Genomic DNA, 13,143 nt, shown 5'->3' on the forward strand with positions numbered 1-13,143 from the left:
GAAATCTCCTTCATTCTGTCATTTTGTGGCCTCTGCTGGTCTAGAATTTGTCTAGAGTCATTTTTTGCAGTTATTTTATGGGCTATAGAGGGGAGCTTCTACAGGTGTGTCGTTCTTCTCTGCCATCTTGGTTCCACACCCTTCTTTGGCATATGCAGTTTTATAGGCCTTTGTTCATAATTCTAAATTGCTCTCCAGAATGGTTAGATCAGTTCACAACTCCACCAATAATTCATTTTTGTTCTAATTTTCCAACATTTTCCAATTATTTACATCACACTTTATTTCCATGAAAAATGTTTTGTTATTTTGTTCATATAGTTCTTGGTTTTGTTTTTTCAAGGAGACTCCCAACATTTTGTAATGTCTATTGTTATTTAAAAGGAATTTCTTGTTCTATCTCTTGCTATTGGACTTTGTCAGTGATATGCAGAAATGCTAATTATTTAGGTGTGTTTATTTTATATCTTGCAACTTTGCTCATGTTAAATATTTCAAGTAGTTTTTTTAAAGTATTCTCTAGGATTCTCTAACTATACCATCATATCACCTGGAAAAAAGATAGTTTTGTTTCTTCATCATTTCTTTTTTTCTCTTATTGCTAAAGCTAATATTTCTAGTAAAATAATGAACACGAATGGTGATAATGAACATCCTTATTTCACCCCCCCCCCCGCTTTTATTGAAAATGCTTCTAGCTTGTCCCCATTATATATAATGTGTGTTTGTGCTGTGATTTTCCTTATAATCATTATTATGGTCAGAAATCTTTTGTTGTTGTTTGTTCTTATATGCAAATTATTTCTTGAATTTTAGCTTTGCAGCAATTTTAGGTTCTGTTGCTAGGTTGGAGGGGACACTATCTCTAACTTCAGTTTTTTCTTTTATTTTTGCAGCTGTCAGATATAGTTCTGGGCTTCTGTTAACTTTCAGTTCTTCCAAGGTCACATGATCTAAGGAAAGGAGTATTTACTACTCTCCTGGACTGTTCCCTGATCTGTTAATGACCACAAGCACTCTTTTTTGTCCTGAAACTAATACCTGGGTTCCTATCTCTCTCTGGTGTTCTGGTTGTCCTCTTCATCCTGGGACTGCAACTCAGGACTATGACCCCCAAATATGAGAAATACAACAAAGTCCTACTTCCAGTGCTAGCAAAAGTGCCCCTATAATCTCCTTCTGACCAGTTTTCTGCCTCCCTTAATATTTTTCAACTGAGAATTCTGGAAGGGCCTGCTATGATTCAGTTGTGCCCACTGCCTGCTACTGGTTTTCTATGACATAGCTGCAGGTGCAGCTTGCACTGTACCATGCTACCCTCATATCCTAGGATTATAGACCTATCCTCAGACCTTCCAAGTTATCTTGAGATAAAAATAGCATTTCATCTCATCCTCATCTGGGTTCTGTTGTTCCAGAAATTGTTTTAAGGCTTGTAAAGTTTTTGAGGGGAATCTGGGACGGCTCAGGCAAGTCCTTGCCTTTTCTCTGCCATCTTGGCTCTGTTCCCTATATGCTAAAGGACTTCAAATTTTTCAAAACATTTTTACATATATCATCTCATTAGATCTTCAAACAAAGTTTTGTGAGATACATGCTATTATCCATTCCATTGATTAGATTAAGAAATATTAAGTTAATTGCCTAGATCACACAGCTAGTGTATGTACAAGTTTCACACGCAGATCTTCCTAAGTCCTATGCTCTATCACTGTGCCACCAAATGACATTTCCCCTTTACCTTCTATCCATTCCAACAAACCTGATTAACAACCTTCTATCTGTAGCCCTTTGCCTTTGCATAATTCTGAAATGTTCTATCTCTTCATCTTTGCCTTGTAGAATTTCTAAATTCCTTGCAAGAAAAACCAAGAGGTTATCTCTCAAATAAGGGTATTTTCAATTCCATTTAATTCTTCCTATGAATTCCCATTTGAAAATAATTTTCATTACTTTGTATTTACTCATCTATATGCATATTGCTTCTCCAGAAGAATAAACTCCTTGATGATCAAGATTATTCCATGCTCACCTCTTTATTTCAAAACTCTACAAAAAAAAAAAAATCTTGTATATGGCAGATACTTGCTTGTTGACTTAAGTTAAATTCATGAGAATGCTTCTCATTGACTGTGAATGGTTTGAAGTCATCGAGGTAGTTTTGGGGAGACTCAACAGGAAATATTTCTTGAAAAATGACCTGAAAATATCATAATACTTAGAAATAAGAATAATGATAGCGACTGTTGGACAGGATTGCTTCCTAAATGGGTTGTAGAAGACCTTGTTCACACATAACCTTCTCAAGTGAAAACCTGGAATTCACAATATGTAAGAAATGTCATGACAAAATAAGCAAAAATTGTAGAGAAAGGTGATTATTTGGTGAGTAGAAAGAATAATGAAGGAGAGAAAGCCAGTATCAAGTAATAAACGTACATAGAATGAGGGTACAAAGTTATAGAATTAACACGGTTGCTTTCCTCTTTTAGATAATCTACGTAAAGGCATAGAAATAATCTGAAGCCTTCATTTAGAGAATTCTTTCCATTACATTTAGTTACACAAATAAATTTAATTTAAATTAATATAAATTAGTTAATTAAATAATTTAATTGATTTAATTAAAATTCATCTAATAATTAATTAATTATTTAATTGCAAATTCCTATCAAAGGTACTAGAAATATAAATGATGAAATCTGATTTTCCAATAAAAAGAAGTTAAAATAAATTGCACCAAGGAACTGCTTCCCAAGTTTTAAAGAAAATAGCATGAACTCCACATTCAATCAACTATAAATGCTCTTATTGTGTCCTGTAAAGATTTTATATAATATTTGCAAATCAAATTATAACCCATTATAACTGCCTACATATTTCAATATGTCACATTATTACCATATGATCCAGAATTTTTAACCTCTTTTAAACTTTTGCTTTTTTTCCCCTACAATATACTAAAAGGTAAAGGACATCAGAATTTTGGTACTAGAAAAAACTGCTTTCAGCAAATTTTGAAATTGTGTTTTAAGAGACTTTTAAGAAGTTTTTTTTTTCTTTGAGATGGGTCTTTGATAAACTGATCCAAGAATTTATGTTTAGCTGCCCTAGTTTTTTCCATTGTACACTGATCAGCATCAAACCCAAAGTAAAGAAAGAAAAGTGGCTCAAAGTTGCCCTAAGTGAAAGCAGAAAGTTTTTCTCCTTTCTTGAACTGCCATCTCATCACTACTGGCAATTTCACCTTATACACTTAGCTGAAAAGAAAAAAAAAGTTTCTTCAGTTGAATTGTTAAATAGAACTTTACAATATGTGAACAATCCTTGCTTGCACCAACCAGAGGATCTTTACTAGACAGCCTAGAGATTGAAAGGAAAGGAAGTTTTTAACTGAGAGATGAGGAGTGGTTCTGGGATAGACCAAAGACCCTTGGCTAATAGACCTCTAAGTTTCCCACTCTATAAAATGTAACTCTAAAATGGGAAGACTGATTCATAAAGGTTACTCTGATTAGGATAACAAAAATTCAGATAAATGAATGACATTTGTCATTGGGAGTCTTTACAATGAGTAATTCATACAAAATATAATTTACAATGAATAAAGTTCTCCAGATCATGCTATTTGCTTTCTACTCCTTCCCACAAGGGCCTGGAGTACTGTTCTAAGAAGATAGGCATCAATTTAAAATGTCTCAGTGTAAGACAAGCTATGATCTTGGAGCTGTATCTCATCTGTCATACTAAGTACAGAAGTTTCTGAAGAGTACGTAAAGACTATTTTAGAAAGGAAAGACATATAGGAAATTTTCATCAACCCATCTCTAGAGCTATAAATGGGAGAAGGTTCTATTTATGAGTGATTTCAGTTAACTGTAATTAGGGGAGGATAGGAAGAAAATTATGATCTTTGTGCTAATTCAAAACTTTAAACTTTTAAAGAAGTTCATAATGTATGCAAACACCCACAGAGAAATTAAGGTGTTTTTTTTTTGTTTTTTTTTGTTTTGCCTGTATATTTGTTTTAGCAAATAATGCTAGCTGGTTTTATATTTCTTTTTTAAATAAGCCTAAAATATTCCAATTCCTTCCTTCCTCCTTCATTGAAAAGGCAATTTAATGTAGGTTTCACATGTGCAATCACGAAAAATATGTTTCCATATTAGTCATGTTGTGAAATAAAACAGACCCCCCTCAAAAAAAAAAGACAGAAAAAAGTTTAAGTAAAAGTATACTTCAATGCGTATATGTATGTGTATGTGTATACACATGTGTATACACATACACATACATATACGTATAGATACATATACACTCATATACAGACATATACACATATATACATATATACATACACATACATATATGCATATAGACATATATGTGTGTATATATACATATGTGTGTGTGTGTGTGTGTGTGTGTGTGTGTGTGTGTGTGTGTGTATATATATATATGTATATATTCCTTTGTTCAGATTCTCCCCTATGGTTGAAAAACCTTCGCTTCTACTTTTCACCCGTTGAGTTGCTGACCATTCTACACATGACAGCTCTTCAAGGAGTATTCCATGATTCCTAGGTCAATAAGTTTACTCACTCAGATTTCACATGTCATTTTGCTTTCCAATTCTCTACAAAGAGAATCCTGCATTTTTATACATTCCAGCAGTTTGTTTTATATTATCCCACAGCCGGTGTGTAATTCCATGTATAAGGGCAAATATTATATCATATATGTTTGAGCAATTTCATCATGAAGTACACAACTGTTTACTGATTGCTAGGTTTCAAAAGAACATATATTAGTTGTGGCAACATATTAAAGAAAGCGTTTGAAAGCATCAGTAAAAAGCAAGGACTATTCTAGCACTCTTTATCTGAGTAAATTAAAAACAATGTCCTCCAACAGAGAGAGTTGAAAGGCATTTTGTGTTTCAAGGTAAGAGCCAGGTTTTAATTAAGGAAGTCAGGTGGAAGGATTATTGATTGTGATGCCTAAAGATATAGGGACATTTGTTGAAAATAATGTGGGTTCCCCAAAGGGCCAAGTTAGATGACTTAAGAAATGGGTTAATCTGTTTGGAGTAACACTTGGGGAAGAAGAGGGCTAAACAGCATACAAATTGGAGTGGAAGGTGAAGAAAAGAGGAATTTTGGTGCCTAGAATCCCTTTCAGTTGTAATTATTTATATCATCTATGGAACAGACTGTTCCCCATACCCTACTGAGATTGAAAAGCAAAATTAAAATGTAATTACATTTTTGTGTGGAATTTTGGACACTTATTATAATTTTATAATAAAATTATTTATTTTTTAAATAATTTACATATTGTAATAGTGTATTCCATTCAATATTCTGGTAACTATCTAAATTTAAGAATGTGAGGAGACTTTCTAGGCAATTTTATCAGGACAAACTTGCAGTTCAAAATTATCCAAACCACTTACTTCACTTTAACAGCATATAGGAGATCTAGAAGGCGTGAAAAAATTGTTCCTTTTCCCTATGGTGATAAATTTAGAGGATACTGACAAAGCATGTATTTATTTAGCAGAAGAAAAAAAACAACAACAGAGGTTAGTATATGGTTAACAGAAATAATTAGTTAAAATAGGAAGGTATTAAATGCAGGAATAAGATACCTATATGGTGTCTTCCTCAGAGGAAGTATGTCTTATTGAAATGCATGTTAGTGCCCCATCAAAAGTCCAGTTGAGAAATGCTCCCAATCACAAAAGCTTTTGATGCTTTAATAATCCCTGGCTTCAGGTAGTCGGAGTTAATTCTTTTTTTTTTTTTTTTTAATGTTTATTTGTTTTAGTTTTCAACATTCATTTACACAAAATTTTGTGTTCCAAATTTTCTCCCCATCTCTACCCTTCCCCACCCCAAAACATCAAGCATTCTGAATACTCCTTCCCCCAATGTACTCTCCTTTCTATCACAATCATCCCTTCCCTTAACCCCATATTCTCTCTTGTCTTCTATGGCAAGATAAATTTCTATATCGCATTACCCATATTTCTTATTTATCAGTTGTATGCAAAAACAATTTTCAACATTTATTCCTAAAAATTTGGCTACAACATTCCTAGGAGTTTCCCATTTTGGATCTCATGCAGGAGGTGAGCAGTGGATTCTTTCAATGCTTATTTTACCCTCTGGTTCTAGCATATCAGGAGAGTTTTCTTTGATAATTTCATAAGATGATGTCTAGGCTTTTTTTTTGATCATGGCTTTCAGGTAGTCCCATAATTTTTAGATTATCTCTCCTGTATGTATTTTCCAGGTCACTTTTTTTTTCCAATGGGATATTCACATTATCTTCCATTTTTTCATTCTTTTGGTTTTGTTTTGTAATTTCTTGGTTTCTCATAAAGTCATTACCTTCCATCTGTTCCATTCTGTTTTTTAAAGAACCATTTTCTTCAGTGAGCTTTTGAACCTCCTTTTCCATTTGGCTAATTCTGCTTTTTAAAACATTCTTCTCCTCATTGGCTTTTTGGGCCTCTTTTGCCCATTGAGTTAGCCTATTTCTAAAGGTGTTATTTCCATCAGCATTTTTTGGGTCTCCTTTAGCAAGTTGTTGACTCATTTTTCATGATTTTCTTGCATTGCTCTCATTTCTCTTCCTAATTTTTCCTGCACCTCTCTTATTTGATTTTCACATTCGTTTTTGAGCTCTTCCATGGCCTGAGACCATTGCACATTTATTCTGGAGGTTTTGGATGTAGAAGCCTTGACTTTTATGTCTTCCTCCAATGGTAATCATTGTTCTTCATCTGAAAGAATGGAAGAAAATACCTGCTCACCAAGAAAAGTAACCTTCTATAGTTTTATTTTCCCCCTTTTTGAGCATTTTCCCAGCCTATTACTTGACTTTTGAGTCCTTTGTGAAGAGGGGTATATATTCTGGGGACCTATAAGTTCTCAGTTCCTCTAAGGTGATACAATCAAAGGAGAGATATTACTCCTCTCTTGGCTTGCCTTCTTGCTAGTGCTGTGTGACCAAGGCTGGGCTGGGCTCTATGGGTTGTGCTGTGCCCTGTGCCCTGTGTGATAAACCTTTCCTGTCTGCCTTCCAGGCTACCTTGGGCTGGAAATCTCCTTCATTCTGTCGTTTTGTGGCTTCTGCTGCTCTAGAATCTGTTCACAGTCATTTTTTACAGGTATTTTATGGGCTGTGGGGGAAGAGCTAGTGTATGTGCATCTTTCTACTCCACAATCTTGGTTCCACACCCCCTGAGTTCAGTTCTAATGCTTATTACTTGTGTAACCTTGGGACGTCACTTAATCTCCCTATACTTTTTCTCTACTGTCAAATGAGGAGATTGAATGAGATGACCTGTAACTGTATCTTCTATCTTGAAATCTATAATTCGATGATGTCACATATGTGCTAATCTTCCAAACAATATGCATGGTGGCTCTATCCATAATCAACTGCTCATCACAGGTTAATAGCTTATAATATTTGTCTTTAGCCCCTCAGTTCTTTGTTATCACACTGGCTTTTGGTTTTCTCATTTCATCTTGTTTGCTTATCAAGTTTTAAAAATTGTTTCTCAATTCCACTTACATAACTGACAGCTCTTTCCCATACAGTATGTATTGCTATGCACTTGCATATGGATAGGATTCAATTTGTGATTGTCTTGATATAGGAAACTCCTGACAGGAACCTTTCTGACTCTGAAATTGGCTTTCTATCATATGATATATAGTGTTATAGCTGAAACATATCTTTACCTTCTGCAGAGAGCAATTCAATTCAACAATAGTTAAGCTCTCTCTATGTACAAGTCGCTGTAGTAGGCACTGGTAAAAAAAAAAAAAGTCCAAAGAGACGGTCTCAGTGCTCAAAGAACTTCTATTAAATTGGGAGCAAAAGGGTGGTTATGATGGATATTCCAGTTAAATAAATAAGTAAATGCACAGAATATACAAAGAAATCTAATAAATAGGTTTCCATCACGTGTCTCTTTAGAAGCTATAAATACCAACCCTGTAATCCAGTAACAAAGATCTTGCTTTAAGTATCTGGGAAATATTAAGCACTTAATAAATGTTTATTGTCTGAGTGGCTATTCCTATCCCAATCCTGAATACATAGAGGATCTACTTTGAAAGTTGCGTCTTGGAATTAATTTTGCTTTAGTAGGGATGGAATTGAAGTCAGAAATCCTACTTTTGCTCAGTTTGTGACCATAGAATCAATATAAAATACAATCCAATACAGCTGGGATTCTTAACCTTGATTCCGATGAGACCGTTGCCTTTTCATTTACAACACAATTGATTAGTGTTAGATGTAAACAATTTTTCATTACCCCGAATCTGCCACCATGGTTTTGTACCTCCCTGTAATTAATTATACAAATCCCCCAGTGTTTTCCACCTTATATCTGATATTACATCTAGACCTTGATACTACCCTACTCTTCTTGTTTTTCCTTCCTGCCAGTAACCCTTTCACTTGAAATGAGCACATTTTATTATCACATTTCCTCCTTGAGGTAAGGGACTAGCTCCTTTTCACTGCCTCCACTTTTTAAAAGTATTTATCTCCAACAGCTAAATATGTTACCTTAAACATAGTAAGTGCCGAATGCTTTTTTTTTTTTATCCCTTAAGTTCATGTAATGGCAATCAAAATGGCATATTTTGCTGTTTTTCTTTTAGTATAATCAAGTGCCTCTGATTGAATCTTGCCTTTTTCAATCAAGAGTCTTTACCAGGAGCAAAGTACAGAAAAAAGAGTTTCTTTAACTAGAAAAAGTATATATATTTGTATTGATAAGGTGGTTAAAGATCTTTCCCACCCATTGATGGGCCTACCCATGTGGGAAGCTTGATTGGGGGAGCTGTTTTGTAGGATGTTCCCAAATACCTTTTGTACTTTCTATTGAGGCACTGAGTCAAAGGATTGTGATCCCCTCTGGCTCTGAGAAAGGGATAAATACTCTGAGTTGAAGTTTTACTCTGGGGCTTAGTTTTTGCAAGAAAGTTTGAGCACCAGATGAGGACTTTGGGAAACCACTAAGGAACCTCCTGGCTTTGAGTACCCAGATGTTGTGCTTCCCTCTCTGGTAACTATGGTCAGACAATTGGGGTCCAATTGTCTGTTGAACTGAGGCAGAGGAAGTCATGTCTGTTGATCTTGTCATTTCTCTGTATTTTCTTTGTAATTCAGGGTGCTGACTCCCTGAACTAACTGAATGATATATGTACTTGGTTAAAGGAATGATACATGTGGTTGATTAAAATGATTGTCAACCCATTGAAAGTTGCTTTCCTTTTATGAATGCAGATCTAATAAACTGTGATAGCAAGCCTCCCTGTCTATGTTGGGGTGCTTACTGCCACACTTCAGTAAGTCAGGAAGACCAGCTGTTGACTAATTGATTGGATCAAAGAAAAGTCAGTAAAATAAAGCAGCATTTTAAATGTAATAAGATTTTCCTTCAATAGAGAAAGGTATACTTGCCTTTAAAAGTAAATTACATAAGCATAAGGTAAGGAAGGCAGAAATAAACAATAGTTCATACAAAAAAAATAGATCAATTTGGTGAACAACAAGCTCAATATGCATCAAAAGTAGGGTGTGGTAGGCAAAAGTTAATTAGAACAGATGTGAGAGTAGTACTGTCCTCAGGCTTGATCAGACATTCTCTGAGGTTTAATTCAGGATGTTTCATGTTATCTAGGACAACAATAAAATGGAACATGTCCAGAACAGGGCTCCCAATATAAGATGACTGAGAACAAAGATTACCTTATGAAGATTTAAAATGAAAGTCTAAACTACTATGGATATTTACCCAAGAAAATCGAAGACTTTGGGGAAAAAATGAAAAATGTCTTTAAATCCTTGAAGAGCTGTTACATGAAAAAAAAATAGGTTTGTCTTATTTAGCCCTAAAGTGAAGAATTATAGGTAATAATTGGAAGTTGCAGAGATGGAATTTATGACAATGTAAGGTAGAGAGGTGGCAGAAAAGAATATTATCAATCAGAAATACGGAATCAGCTAATGAATTAACCAAGAAGTATTTATTAAGCATTTACTACCATCCAAGAACTATGTCAGGTACTGGAGATACACAAACAAAAGGCAGATAGTCCTTGCTCTCAAGAAACTTACATTCCATGGGAAGGATATATTCATAAGTGAATAAATTCAAGATATATGTAAAATATATACACACTAACTGTGGTGGGGAATCAACTGGGAGAATTATAAAAGTTCCTTGAAGTATATAACGCTTAAACTCAGCTAGGGTTTTCAGGATATAGATAAGGAAAAAACTATATTTCAGTGAACAGAAGAGCCTATACAAAAGTATGAAGGAAAAAAAGTGAAAATATCTGTGTAATAAAACATAATTTAGCTATTTTGGTTGGCATTTGAAAAGAATACAAAGTAATATTTAATCAGTCGAAAAAGAGAGCCTACCAAAATTTTGGGGACAGGTTTGGAAGCATCAGAAACAAATTTGTAATGAAAGACAATGATGCTTCTTGAACACAGAATGACAAGGTCAACTCTGTATTTTAAGAAGATTAATTTGGTAACTGAATGGAGGATGGTTTGAAGAGAGATGAGATGGATACAGAAAGATCAATTAGGATACTAACACAATAAACCAGATGAGAGGTGATGTCAGCTTGACTATTATGACTGTGGTGTGAATGGAAAGGAGGGGATATATGTGTGATGCATACTGGTGAGATATCAGAGATAGTTGTTATGTGCTCTCATATAGAATTGTTATTCAAGGAAATAGATTTCAAAAACATAACAAAGAAATGATAAAAAAATGAACAAAATTTCTGAAGTCTTTGGCATGTTATACATTTAACTGTACCAAAGTAAGGACATTTTTCCCCAGTTGGAAAATGGTCAAAGATATGAACAGGCAGTTTTCAGAAGAAGAAATTAAAGCTATCCATAGTTATATGAAAAAATGCTCTAAATCACTATTGATTAGAGAGATACAAACCAAAACAGTTCTGAGATATCACATCACACCTATCAGATTGGCTAACATGATAAAACAGAAAGATGATAAATGTTGGAGATGTGGGAGAGTTGGAACACTAATTCATTGTGGGTGGAGCTTTGAGTTGATCCAAACATTCTGTAGCAATTTGGAACTTTACCCAAAGGGCTACAAAAATGTGCAAACACTTTGATCCAGCAATACCAGTTCTAGGACTGTATCCTCAAGAGATCACAAAAATGGGAAAGGGTCCTACATGTACAAAAATATTTATAGCAGCTCTCTTTGTGATGGCCAAAAACTGGAAATCAAGGGGATGCCCATCCACTGGGGAATGGCTGAATAAACTGTGGTATATGAATGTAAAGAATTCTATTGTGCTGTAAGAAATGATGAATAGGAAGACTTCAGAGAGGCCTGGAAAGACTTATATGAACTGATGCTGAGTGAAAGGAGCAGAACCAGGAGAACATTTTACACACCAACAGCCACAAAGTGGAAGGAATTTTTCTGGTAGACTTAGTACTTCATTGCAATGCAAGGACTCAAAAAATTCCCAGTGGTCTCTTAAGGCAAAATGCCTTCCACATCCAGAGAAAGAAGGATAGAATTTGATGGCAGAATGAAGCAGATCATTTTCTTTTGTATTTTGTTTTGTTTTATGATTTCTCCCATTAATTTTAATTCTTCTAGGCAACATGACTAAGGAGACAATGTATTTAATAGGAATGATTTGTAGAACCTATATAAAATTGTATTCCTTCTCAGGGAGGGAATGTGGAAATAGGGGGAGGGAGGGGAAAATAATGTAAGGTATATGAAAGTGATTGTAGAACGCCGAAAACAAATTTAAAAAAAATTATTTTTAAAAATTGCAAAATAAAACCCCCAAGCAAAACAAAACAAAGTAAGGATATTTGCATATGGCATTCAAGGCCAGTCATAGGGGAATGGTATGCCTCTGGATTTAAGGAGTTTCCAATCTCCAAATATCTCCCTTTTCAGGAGGTATAACCATTTGGAGGCAGGGAGGGAGATTCTTCATAATGAATTCTTGCTTATATATTGATTGAACCAGAAGATTTAAAAAAAATAATTTTTACTAACAGCTTCTGTGTTTACATCAACTAAATTTCTCTCCACATCTCTCACAGACAGTTATTCAATATAAAAAACAAAAAACAAAAAAAAAACCCAAAAAAACAAAAAACTTTAACAGAAATAAAAAGAAAAGCAGAAAGGGGAAATATAACCAGAACTGATCAATACACTGAAAAAATCTAAAAAATTATTTCACACCCAAAGATCTCCTATCTCTATAAAAGGTAGGTGACAGGTGTTTTTTCATGTCTTCTTTACGTTTGTTCTTTGTAATTTCACAGCATTCACCTTTGATTTTGTTGGAGCTGTTCTTTTCATTTACGATTTTGTAGTCAATTTATATATTGTCTTCTCAGCTTTGCTTAGTTAACTATCCATAAGTTCATGCAGATCTTTCCATTATTCTTTGTGTTCATCATATAATACAATATTCAATAATAAACCATTACATTTATTTACCAAATTTGCTTATTCACTCCAGTCAAATGAGTATTGTGTTTTCAGTTCTTTACTACCAAAAAAAGCACTACTATTTTGATGTTTATAGGGGTATTCTACTTATCAATAATGCCTGGAGGATACATGCTTAATAGTGAAATCTCCAGGTCAAAAGATATGTTCATTTAAGTCACCTTATTTGCATGGATTCAATTTGCTTTCTAAAAATGTTGTACTGATTCACAGCTCCATCAATAATGTACAAATGTTTCTTATCTACCCTCAACATTTTCAATATGGACCATTCTCATCTTTTGTAATATTATCAATTTTCTAAGTGTGAGTTAATGATCAGGGTTTTTATTAGCATTTCTCTTATTATTAGTTAATTAGATTATTTCATAAAGATAATAATAGCTTGAAATTCTTCTTTTGAGAACTGTTTGTCCAAAAAATCTGACCTCATTTATTGGGAGAAAGATTTGTGAGAGACAAAGAATATGTGTGTGTAGATAGAAATATATATGTGTATATGTATATATATATATATATATATATATATATATGCACACACACACATATATATATATACA

This window comes from Notamacropus eugenii, chromosome 1 (genome assembly GCF_028372415.1).
Source record: "Notamacropus eugenii isolate mMacEug1 chromosome 1, mMacEug1.pri_v2, whole genome shotgun sequence".
Classification (NCBI taxonomy): domain Eukaryota; kingdom Metazoa; phylum Chordata; class Mammalia; order Diprotodontia; family Macropodidae; genus Notamacropus; species Notamacropus eugenii.